The 13,511-nt window shown below is 36.9% G+C and overlaps 1 protein-coding gene across 1 annotated transcript in view; it reads right to left on the bottom strand.

Moving 5' to 3' along the window:
* KCTD8 (potassium channel tetramerization domain containing 8) overlaps positions 1 to 13,511 on the bottom strand; it is a 219,765-nt gene that overhangs the window by 179,088 nt on the left and 27,166 nt on the right. The gene's annotated exons all lie outside the window — the stretch shown is intronic.

Below are 13,511 nucleotides of genomic sequence, written 5' to 3'. Positions count from 1 at the left end.
ACTCTGAAAAACAAACAGGGTTCTAGAGGGGAGGGGGGTGGGAGGATGGGTTAGCCTGGTGGTGGGTATTGAGGAGGGCACATTCTGCATGGAGCACTGGGTGTTATGCACAAACAATGAATCATGGAACACTTCATCTAAAACTAATGATGTAATGTATGGGGATTAACATAAGAATAAAAAAAAATTAAAAAAAAAATCTCCTAATTTATTAACTTAGTCTAGGTTCTCATCATTCTCCTCTCAGTTGCTACGACAAACTCCTTATTCATTTTAATGCTTCAAAGACTGTCTTTTCAATTACCCTGGTATCGTCACCACATTATTTTTTTTTTAATTCAACACTTTCATCATGACATTCCATCAGCCTGGAATCAAATCCTTCAATAATTCTTCATCACCTACTGAAACAAGTTTAAACTTTCCAGTCTGTTATTGAGGATAACACTACCTAAATTTCTCTCCTATCAAACCCTACCATTATAATCAGAATATGCTCCTCAAGTTCTACAAATAACCCTAGGTGTCTGACTTGCTGATTTTCTATCCCACACACCACTCTCCGCACAAAGGATATTCTCCTACTCACGGCCCACTGAATCCTCATGCTTCAGAAGCTAATCTGGTCTCACCTCTTCTCTGATTTTTTGTTTTCCCCTTATGTCATCAGAAGTAGTACAGCAGAGTAGGAAACACATACGCTGAGGTTTCAGGCAACTCTGAGATCAAATCCCAGCCCTGTCATCTATCCACTGTGAAAGGCAAGTTAAGTCCTTGAACCTTAGCTTCGTTATCTGCAAGATAGGCCAAAATAATACGGCCAACGAAAGATTAAATGAAACACTGTATGAAAAGTACTAGCATAGACTAGTGATTTTACTTGGCAGTCTATTAAATACTAATCCATACTTCTAAGTATAATCATAAAATAGTTGTTAAAATTATAACCTTGACTCACTACATGATCCCTAAGTATTAAACAAAAAGGAAATCTCTCTCATACTTTTAGTGTTGCCCATACATTCTATGTTCTATGAATGCTTTGAAAATTGATAATATATACTTGGTATATATGTTACATTTAACTATAATTCTTTACTAACAACAACAAAAAATAATCCCCTCAAATGACATATACACAAACAGAAAGACTGGGTTTAATATAGTTAACAGTTGAGAAATTAGTATGATTTTTGAATCAGAAAGACCTGAATGGAAAATTTCTAATCATCCTTTCAGCGTTATGATTCTTCTAAGCAAAATGACTGACAAAGAATAAAGTGAGATTTTTATATATCCAAGGGGGACCCCAAGCAATGTCTGCAGCTCTTCCAAGACAGAACTATCATCTGGTATAAAGCTGTACTGGAAGAGTAGTTTGCATCCCCTAATGGGCAGGAAGACAAGCTTCTGACTAGAGTAGTTTAGCTGTAAAAGGCATGGTTGTAGCCAGGTCAGCACCCATTTGGAGAAATTATGAGGAATTGATGGGGAAAGAGGGGCATTCAGAGACCAAGAAATAATGGTGAAGTGGCAGCTTGGGAGCTATCCTTAGCTTACACAAAAATAATCATTTTAAGGGACATACAGGAACATTTCACCAACTGGATAGAAGTCACTGAGCTAGCAATTTCAACCATGTAGAAAAATATGCTCAAGAATCTGCAGCATATCTTGATGAGAACTGAGTAGTATATGGAACTGTTGAATCGCTACGTTGTACACCTGAAACTAATATAACACTGTTATGTTAACTACACTGGAATTAAAATTTTAAAAAGTTATAAAATATTAACAACTATACTAAAAAATATTAACACATGTGGTATGCTGTGAGAGTCTAATGTTGAATTTTCAGAAATTTTGTAAGCCAGTTAAGCAAAATCATTATTAAACATTAAATTATATAAACTTACAATTAAATAAATTATTTTAAAAACAAAAAAAGCAAAAAAGAATCTGCAGGGAGAAAAAAGCTTTCGGCAATCTTACTATTTTAGAAACAACGGAATAACCTTCATTATCAGTTTTCTAGTTTGTAGTATATTTTAAAACAGCAAGTGGTTAGAATATATGATAGAATAAAGTGCCTGAGAAACCGAGAAAAAAACAAAACTGTCAACTGAATGCCTGACATAAAAGACAATAGGAAAAAACTCACAAGAATCCAAAGCATAGGATTCTGGGGCTTTTATTGCAAGCTCCTTCAGCCTTATATGTATATTTCAATTGCTCCTGGGGCATCACTTTATTAATAGCACAATAAAATTACTAGTATTCTTAATGAGAAACCTTAATTTTAATCATTCTCCAAAAATCTCTTTCTAAAATGTGCTGCACAATTCCCTCTTACTACACATATTACACCAACTCTAATATAGCCTTTTTTTCTTTACGTTTCCTGAGACATTGCAATAAAACAGGTAAAATACTTAAACACTTTGAGAATAAAAAGTAAGATCTCTTTACTCTGTAAATTATATAGAAATTGTGTTCAAGCTAATAAGTACGGCTTTCTGTTTGTTGGAGCTCAGCACCATTCAGGATTAATGTCTAGTGACAAATACTGACTAAATAGGATACTAATCACAATAATGATAAACATGCATTGATTGAGCTCTTTCCATGGTTGAACACTAGGTCATGCTCTTTGCCTGTTTCATCTTATTTAATAGTCTCAATAATTTTTATGATATAACTACAATTATTATTCTCATTTTACAGTTGAGAAAACCAAAGCATACAAAGGTTAAGTCATCTGCCCATGTTCATAATGAAAAGGGAAAATGGCATATATGCTGTGATCCACAAATGTGGCATCTTCCAAGATGGCTGTACAAAGTAACAAGCGTTACATGATAGTTTCTGACATCAAACGTGTTTAGGGAACTTAAGGTGGGTTCAACAGACTTTACCCAGGACTTCCAAGTGACTTTAACATCCCAAGGGTCACTAGGTCTCCAAGAACAGTGAATAAAATGTAGAATAATATTCAGTATATCCTACAATTATTTGATAACACATTCCATTTTTCTTAGAGCACCCTAAAAAGAGTATTTCTTGGAAGAAATTTGGAGAAACACTTACTTATAAAAAGTACAAAATGGGCGCCTGGGTGGCTCAGTTGGTTAAGCGACTGCCTTCGGCTCGGGTCATGATCCCAGGGTCCTGGGATCGAGTCCCACATCGGGCTCCCTGCTCGGCGGGAAGCCTGCTTCTCCCTCTCCCACTCCCCCTGCTTGTGTTCCTGCTCTCGCTGTCTCTGTCTCTGTCAAATAAATAAATAAAATCTTTAAAAAAAAAAAAGTACAATAATTATTTTCATATAATCATTAGTTGTGACATCCTTGGATACAAAGCTAAGAACCTAATGTCAAAAAACACAATTTACAAAAATCTATGTTCTTCCAAATGTGGTACACATGGTGTTATGGGTTGAATTGTGTCCCCCAAATAAGATACATTGCAATTCTAACCCCTAGGACTTCAGAATACTAATTTGTTTGGCAACAGGGTTGTTACCAATGTAATTAGATAAGATGAAGTCATAGTGGAGTAGGGTACGCTCTTATTCTGATATGACTAGTATCCTTATTCACAAGAAGAGGACAGAAGAAGAGGACAGGAAGAATGTCATGTGAAGACACACAGACACACAGGAGAAATGCCATGTGATGACCCAGGCAGAGATTAAAGTACTGCCATTGCAAGCCAAGGAAAGCCACGGGCTGACAACCAGAATCAGATAGGAAAAGGCAAGGAAAGAGTCTACTCAAGAGCCTCAGAGAGGGAGAACGGCACTCCAGGTACCTTGATTTCAGACTTCCCCAGAAATCTAAGAGAACAAATTTCTGTTGTTTTAAGCTACCCAATCTGTGGTACTTTGTTACAACAGCCTAGGAAACTAACATTCATGAGTTACCATAGACAAAATTTTGATACTTTGAACATGGGATAAAATCTAGAATATTTGGAGTAAAGTATCTAGAACACCTAGAAACTCAATTTTCTTACCTGGAAAATGGGGCTACCAGCTCATACCTTACAAAATTATGATAGTGACTAACTGGGATATGGGAAGCAAGCAAGACATTCCTACATTAGCTACTTCATTCTATCAATATTATCTCTCCAGCCACCAGCCTTGAGTTACCTCATAAAGCTCCAAAGTTATTTTAGTGAAGAAAGAATAGATATTATAAATAGGTTCCCAACTTATATATAATTTCTCAGACACAGTATCCATAAAATATTATGCATTAGCTTAATGGCTCAGAAGAGTTAGTACAACTTCTAAAAGCAATACATCTACTAGAAGACAGTATGGAGCCATATATCTTCGAAAATTAGCCTTCTGTGAAAGGGATTCCTACAAAATCTGTTTCTTTGATTAACTTGGTAGGCAGACCTTGGCCTAAGATTACAAATTTTAAGAGTATTTAATTGGATAAAATAGTCTTCAAGTATATAATGGAATGCAAAAGAATGCACTTACTATCTTGACATTCAAAATACAATTTAAAATTAATGTTATTTTTCTAGTCATATTTTCAATTAGCTAAATTATCTAATATGATGTAAAGCTGTTTGCCTAAGACTTCATGTAGATAATTTTTACTTATTCAAAGGGCTTGTCCAAAGCACATACACACACAAAAAAATACTTCTTTTCTTTCTTCTGAGCCCTTTCTCCCAGTTTTCTTACCTTGTCACAATCATGCTTCCCTGCTATTGCAATTTATTCATGAGTATAGGACCTATAAAATGAATAGATAATGCAATAAAATATTGCCTACATGCCATCTAGAAGTCACTCCTGGGTCAAAGATGCTCATTCTGCCTTTATATTTTGCTGTTTAATACAGTATCCTATAATAACAGTACCTATTATATCTCATCAGGTCAATGCAAACACACTGGAACACCCTCAAAAAGGAAGATTTATTGTATAATTTACCTAAATAGACAGTGAAAAGCATGAGTACATCTAAATGAGGAGTCAGATTGAAGTACTTGCTAAAATTTAAGAAACTCAGATATGTGCTACAGTAATAAGTAACTGAATTAGCATCCTTAGAAAATGAGCAATTCCATGCAAGTGAATTCCCCAGGTAAATGAAACTTGCAACTTTAAAAGGTAAACTTTAGAAAAGAAATTCTCATTCCTACAGATGGAAATCTTTGAAATATATGACCTCATCTTCTGATTTCTAGTCGGTAAGTAAAAGAAGTACTTGAACTTCAATATAACATTAACCTATAAGGTTATAACCACATAAGGAATAAGATGAGTTATTACAGAAATCTGCCTAAAGGACTAGATTTCTCCCAAATCAATGCTTAAAGAGCAGTCTGGAAATCTAATTATAGCATTGTTAAATGTGAAAAATGTCATTATGCAATCAGTAGTATTGCCTCGCCCACAGAAAGACTAGGTAGTTGTGGTAGACAGAATAATGCTTCTGGCAAAACATCCACCCTCTGATCCCCAGAACTTGTGAACATGTTACCTGACACACAAAAGAGATTGTACAAATGTGATTAAGTTAAGAATCTTTTTTTTTTTTAAAGATTTATTTATTTGAGAGAGAGAGAAAGCACATGAGAGGGGGAAGGGTCAGAGGGAGAAGCAGACTCCCCGCCGAGCAGGGAGCCCAATGCGGGACTCGATCCAGGGACTCCAGGATCATGACCTGAGCCGAAGGCAGTTGCTTAACCGACTGAGCCACCCAGGCGCCCTAAGTTAAGAATCTTGATGGGGGGATGGGTGAGGTAGATAACCAAGCATTATCAAGGTAGGCCCAGTGCAATAACAAGGATCATTATAAGTGAAAGAAAGTGGCCAGGGAATCGGACAGAGAGACAGAGAGGCAAAAACAGAGAAAGAGACAGACTGGTTTGCAATGTTACTCCACTGGCTTTGAAGATGGGAGGGGACCAGGAACCAAGGAATACAGGCAGCTTCTAGAAGCTGGAAAAGCCAGGAAACAGATTGTCTCCTAGAGCCTTCAGAAGAAAACACAGCCCTGCCAACACCTAGACTGCAGCCCAATGAGATCTATTCAGACTTCTGACCTCTAGAACTGTGAGATGTACATTGTTTTAAGCCTCTAAGTTTGAGGTAATTTGTTAGAGCTGTAATAGGAAGCTAGTATGGTGGTCTTCATAGAATACTGAAAAAAAGAACAGTGAAAAAGAGCAAAAGATTGGGAAGATTTTTTACTCAGGATGACCAAAGTAAAGAGACCCTGAAGTACGCTAGTTATTAGAAAGGTGTACTCTTCTTGGTCGGGAGGTCTTGGGCTTTTAGGAAACTTGAATAAAAAATTCCACAAGACAATGTAATTACCTCTGATTTGTTTCTGTGCTCACTGTGCAAAAAGCTAATGACTAAATTCTCTAGGATATAAAATAGGAGAAAAAAGTGCTCTGGCTGGTGAATTGTAATTACAAATAGCATTGTCTCCACTATCAATGAGCCCTAAGTAGGAGATATCCCCTGATCCTGATGAGTCCATTTTAAAAGACACTGACAAACTGAGTGTCTGGCCTGTCACGGTTGAGGATTAGATGGATGGCCAGTCTTTCTGAGGTCTCAGGGCCCTGCCATGATCCCTTTGTAACACCTTTATTTCACTCCCTTTTATTTCGACACTTCCTTGAATAGATACATTGTAAATTGTTTAAAATATTTTAAAACTGATTCAGGGGCATTATCACAGTAACATAAAGATAGCAAATATATTTTTAGGGCTTGTTAGGTACCAGGCACTATACTGTTAACTTTAACAATCATAAATGTCTTTTAGTCTTCAAAATAATTTCTGAGGCATCGCACAGGTGAAGAAATGATACTTAGAGCAGTTAAGTAACTTATCTAAGATCACAAAATTAATAGTGAGCCAGAAATTGAATCCCCATCTGTCTGAACTACAAAGCCCCAAGCTCTGAACAATGATTACTATAATACAGTGATGTTGTTGGGGGTCACTTCTGGTTTTTCACTCACACAGCAAATTGACCCTGAGAGCTAGATTTCTGAAATTCATTTATGGTGTCTTTAATCAGTTTTTCCAATCTTGTTATCAGAATTTAACTTATAGCTCCCACAGAAATTAGGAAACAAAGCTTATTAAAAAGTATGTCCAAATTAGAGTTCATAGACTATTACTCTCTAGGAGAGCACTTTACATCAGTCTTGAAAATCATTTAAAAATAAAATAATACCATCTATCCTAGTAAATTAGTTACTCAGAAGAATTTGTCGCATTTATTTGTAATCATTGGTTGTATGTTTTTCTGGTTAAATTATAAACTACTTGACAGAAAGAACCATGTATTACTTGGGTTTGTATCCCTGTCCAAGGCAAATCCTTAAGAAAAATCTCTTCCAAGAGACCTGAAAAAAAACACCAACAGCACCACTGGATAAAAGGCTCCTTTTTGTGGGAAGCTGGTGACATTAGCAGACTATATAAACTGTATCTATTGTCCTAAACAAGCTGCCTTAAGGTTTGTGTGTCTTTTTCCAAAACTAGAGACTGCATATTGCAATAAGAAAGAAGAACACTGGGGCACCTGGGTGGCTCAGTCGGTTAAGCATCTGTCTTCAGCTCGGTCACGATCCCAGTGTCCTGGGATCAAATTCAGTATTGGGCTCCCTGCTCAGTGGGGAGCCTGCTTCTCCCTCTGCCTGCCATTCCCCTTGCCTGTGCTCTCTCTCTCTCTTTCTGACAAATAAATAAATAAATTCTTAAAAAAAAAAGAAAAAAGAAAAAAAGAAAGAAAACACCAAATAGTCTCTATTTTCCTAGAAATTGCTTGCTCTTATGTTTAAAAAGAGATAAATTTTCTCTGAAGTGTCGCAGGTGAGTTAAAAAAATTATGTTTGAATGTCATCGAAAGACCCATAATTTCTACCCTCAGAAAAAGGAGTTAAAGCCTATCCCCTTACAAAAAGAGCCCCTAAGCCTATAAAGTATTTAACTTGTCTGCAAGGTAAGACATCTTCACTTTTTAATCTCAGTCATTAAAAGAATAATGATAAACTGGAGTCTGGACCTATTGGAACAACTGAATAATTTCACCCTTAGACAGAGGACCAGAAGAAGTTCTAATCAATTAACTTATGAATATTGCTTAAACTATTTGATCAGAAAATAAATGAATAGTAAAACCATTTTGTCTAGTCTGTGTCTCTTGATATCCTGAGATTTCTGTCTCATTGTGATTTTAAAAATTAAAGCACACTGTTTTCCAGAAAGGCCCATCACCCTGACTTGAGCAAATTCCAGACCTATCCAGAAATGATGGTTATTAGCTTTCAATACACATGTGATTTATTAAATGAGTGAACAAATAAATGAATGATGGAAATGTAAATTGATAAAGTATATGACATTAGAGAAAAGAAAATCAATCTGAAGTTGGCTTTGTAAAGGCTGTGTTTAACTTATCTTTAAAATTCAATTTGCTTAAATGAATATAAACCACTAGACCCAAGAATAGGAAAAGCTGATTACAAATGTTAATTAAAATATTTAATTTTGCTGGCCATGATGAGCTACATGAAAAAATATTATTCACACCCAGATAATTCTCAGAGAACTGCCAGACAAGAAAGAAGTTTAATTTTGTGGCAAATTTAGTTAAACATGCTCTTTGCCTATTCAGCCATGCCTATTTAGGTATAGTTTTGAATACATGTTATGAGATAAGTCATAATAGAAAAGCAAAATAAGTATACAATTGTTAAGTATTTGTTTTCTAATCAAGAAGTTAAAATTAGTCTTATAACAGGCTTCCAGTTACGGAAAAAATAAGTCACAGGGATAAAAATACAGCATAGGAAATGTAGTCAATGGTGTTGTAACAACATTACATGGTGACAAATGTCAGTTACACCTGTGGTGTGCACAGCATAACATATAGACTTGTTGAATCCCTATGTTGTACACCTGCAATTAACATTAACATTGTGTGTCAACTCTACTTCAGTAAAAAAAATAAATAAAAAAGAACATACACAAGGGGCACCTGGGTGGCTCAGTCGGCTAAGCGGCTGCCTTCGGCTCAGGTCATGATCCCAGGGTCCTGGGATCGAGCCCCACATTGGGCTCCCTGCTCAGCGGGAAGCCTGCTTCTCCCTCTCCCTCTGCCTGCCACTCTGCCTACTTGTGCTGTCTCTCTATCTCTCTGTCAAATAAATAAAATCTTTAAAAAAAAAAAGAACAAACACACACAAAACTAATCTTATTACTAGAAAATAATGTCAATGACACTAATTGGGTTCATCTAACAAAACTGATTTAAGTCAGTGTGGTGTTCCAGGCACTGTGGAGGCTCTGGGTTTACAAAAAGTAAGGTATGTCCCACTCCTCAGTAAACTCAGAGTCTAGCAGAGCAGGCAGGTTCAAACATACCTCGCCCAAACACACTCTGATGAATGCTATGATAGAGATCCTTTCCAATGACTGTGTGAGGACCATTAAGGAGTCACAGATTCTGCCTCATCATTGGAGGAAACCGGGTATGTCTCCACAGAGCAGACCACCTAAGCATCTGACTTTAAAGGATGGCAAAGCAAAGAGGGGACATTACATGAACAGAAGGCAGCGTGAGCAAGCAGAACAGTGAAACTAAATGGCAGCACTACAGAGGGTGAATAGATAGATATGGCTAGAACACAGGATTGGTAAAGGGCAGTAACTGGAAACAGGGCAAAAACTAAGCAAGAGCCAACGGTGGGACAGTTGAAATCTCTTCTGTGACAATAAAATGTGAACTGGAATACCATTCATTCATACATCTTTCTGACCAACTAGAGCTTTTCACAGAGGTTTTAACATTTCTTGTTCTGTAATCTTATGGGTAAGCAAGGGGCCAGGTCAATGTCAACAGTCATGACGGAAGCCAGAAAGGATCAGAGGGTTATTTTTGGAATCTATGGGAGAGGATTAAAGCTGTGGGTGAAATAATGGAAAAGACACGAAAGAATCAAAACAGACCTTGCTGAACAACTGCAAGTGTATTACAGTGCTCAAGGCATGGTCCTTGGAATTAGACGTGACTTTGTTAGAATTCCAGCTCCCCACCTAGTAGTGTGAAACTTTGTGCAAATCATATTTAACCTCTTGGAGCCTCAGTCTCCTCATCTGTAAAATGGTAAAAACAAATTTTTACTGTGTATTTCCTAAGATTAATTAAGATAATACACAGCACATGAACACACAGAAAATGATCCTAAAAGAGTCGCTATTCCTACTGTAATTTTGGATGCATACCCAGTTTCTTCACATGACAACCACCTTGCATATATCCAAATGTGGCTGTACTTAATAAAACTCAAATTATTTTATTATTCTTACTTTCAAATATTCTAATGAAATACATTCAAATACCCTTAACTAATCAAAAAATTGAATCAAAAATTCAAGGAAAATGATGGCAACTGTGGAAACATAATTTTAAATATTCTGAGTATCTATATAAAAACATAGAGTTAGTACATAGCAAAACTAAGAACCCATGGACAAAATTTACCAAAACTAGGTAACAAGATATTTTGCAAAGCCCCAAAGTAAAAGTGGATGAGTTCAAAGCACTAACAGCCATATGACCTTCCTGGTATCATCACTTTATGGAAAAAACAAAGGGAAACAATGAAGCCACTGAGAGCAAAAGAACTCCAAAGTAGCCACTAGGTACTCACTGAAAAGTGCCACGGGCCAGTTCTAAGAGCCATCACTGAATGGATGGCTTCTCCCCACTCCAATAGGGTCTCAAGATAAGGGCTGATAGAGCTAGAACAGTTTAATGGATGTGGCTTTTTTTTTTTTTTAAGATTTTATTTATTCATTTGAGAGATAGAGAGCGTCAGCTCACAAGAGCAGAGGGGAGGCTCAGAGGGAGAAGAAGAAGCAGACTCCTCCCCACTGAGCAGGGAGCCCCATGCAGGGTTCAATCCCAGAACCTCAAAATCATGACCTGAACCAAAGGCAGATGCTTAACTGACTGAGCCACCCAGGCACCCCTAATGCATGTGGCTTCTAAAAAGGGACCTTCCAAGCTGTCTTTTTGATACTGAGGAAAAATTGTTCATAATGGAATCAAAACACAGCAGAATAGAGGCAAAAGGGAGAAAGGAATAAGAAAGCCCAAGAAAAAAGTAGCCTTTGGGAACCATGCCAAGAAATCTCAGAAAACAAGGCACCATATTATTTCAATGCTACACAAAAACTACCGACTATTGGGAAATCTACCAAATTACTCAGGTTCTTTAACAGATAAATCATAAGAGGGAGAGGAGGGAGGGGAAGAGGAATGAAGACTTTTGAGTATCACTTGGAGATACAGAGTTGAAAGAGCTTCTCTCCCAACTTTAAACAAAATGTGATGCGTGTCTTAGTCCATCGGGCTGCTATAACATAACACCATAGATTTGGCAGCTTATAAACATCAGAAATTTATTTCTCACAGTTGTAGAAGCTTGGAAATGCAAGATCAAGGCACCGGCACATTCAGTGACTCGTGAGGAGGATCCACTTACTGGCTCAGAGGCAGCCATCTTTCACCTTGTCTTCACATGGGTGAAAGGTGTGAGGGAGCTCTCTGACACTAATCCCATCCAGGAGGGCTCCACTGCCATGACCTAATCACCTCCCAAAGACCTCACCTCAAAATACCATTACATCAGACATTAGGATTTAATATATAAATTTTGAGGGGACACAAATATTCAGTCTACAGCAGTGAACAAACTGCAACTTGACAACTTGAACTTACTGAAGTCCTAGGTCACAGGGTAAGCAACTGACCCAAAATCTCAGGAGAGTCAGGTGCCTACAGGAAGAGGTGAGCAGTGACTTAATTAACCAGGATACATCTGGACAATAGGAAGACGAGATAAAGGGTCAACAAACTTTTTCTTCATAGGGCCAGATAGTAAATGGCTTTCACCTTTGGAGGCCATACAGACTGGGTCATAACCACTCATCTATGTCAAAAACAGTCATAGCTAATAGGTAAATGAATGAGCATGGATGTGTCCCAATAGTTTATTCACAAAAAAACACAGAGCAGGCCATTGTTTGCCACCCCTGAGCTAGATGATGGATCAGTTGCTGGAGACTGAGTGTTCACTGGCAAGAGAGAGTAAAGTCCCTGAGAGCTGTAAACATAGACAGAGTTCACATCCTCTTCCAGGCTTCTCCCCCAGGCACTCAGAGAAAAGATCAGGAAAATCCTGAGGAAGTCTCCCTCGTGGAATAAAATAATAATTCCTAACAGAGCAATTCAGATAGTATTATTTGAGTTACAGGGAAGGATTATAAGAATGTCAGGAAGCTAATTAAAACCTGTCAGAAAATGAAGTCTCTAAAGGAACTACAATTAAACATTTAAAATAGAGTAGGGTTCATGGTCTTCAGTCCTTAGGATGGCACCTGTCCAGAAACAAAAATAAGCTGCTTTTTAGAAGGGGGGTAGGAGGGGAAAAAAACGACTGACAGTGAATTTCCAACAAAAAGGCAAGGGACTTGTAGAATCTCTTCATGAAGGTGTTTTTAAAATTATCGTTTTCTTTTTTCTTTTTTTGGTCATTTTATTATGTTTTGTTTGATTCGGATAACTGAGATAGCATAAGTGGGTTTCCCTGAAAGCAAAATGTTTCTTCATACCCTCTGGTTTTATGATATTTACTGATATATACTGATATATTTCCTTCCAAGAAATAGAACAAATTTCTGAAGATAAGGCTTTGCAAAGAACCTACCCAAACAGTTCACAAAAGTCTCATCAGAATATAAGCATGATAGGGTTATTGTATGACTCCCTATCACTTGCCTACCTTTTCTAATAGATAAAATACTTGGAAATTTGGAAAAAAACATGCAACATCTGTTTCAGATGTTTCAATGTTTGATGCAACTACTATTGGGAGAAAGCCCAGAATCCTTATAGTATAGAAAAAGAAGTCACAATGGCCTGTTCATAATAATGTTTATGGTTTCCAATTTTAACTAGGGATCTCCTTTTTCTCTTTATTTAAACTATTCTGTGCTTAAGAGCAATTATATAATCTGAGCGTGAGTGTGCGCATTAAGTAACTGCTCCTAAAATATATGCCATTCATTCTTATTTTTGTTACTTAGAAATATGTTTCTAAACGTCTATGCTATGCTAAATGTAATTCACAGCATTCTTTAGCATTGAAATAGAAATCTCAAACTTGACATTCACATCCTTAACTTAGAACGTCACTCACCCTTCCTTAGTTTTTCTATCTACTTATTAGCCATTCGGTGGCTAATTGATTAGACCCCTCTCACCAAGGGAACAATAAAAAGTACTAAATTTAAATCTATCGAATTTTGTTATTAGAAAGTCTCTCAATTTAGAAATTAAAATATTTATAATATGAAAATATTTTTCTCCATTATTAATTGCTGGAGTGAATACCTTTGAGAAATATTTATTACTGTGATTTTCCATTTGGGTATGCAGGAGTAGGG

This window comes from Leptonychotes weddellii, chromosome 2 (assembly GCF_054177405.1).
Source record: "Leptonychotes weddellii isolate Sample4059 chromosome 2, ASM5417740v2, whole genome shotgun sequence".
Classification (NCBI taxonomy): Eukaryota; Metazoa; Chordata; class Mammalia; order Carnivora; family Phocidae; genus Leptonychotes; species Leptonychotes weddellii.
The sequence above is the reverse complement of the archived record's forward strand: the minus strand, read 5'-3'. Positions and strand labels throughout refer to the sequence as shown.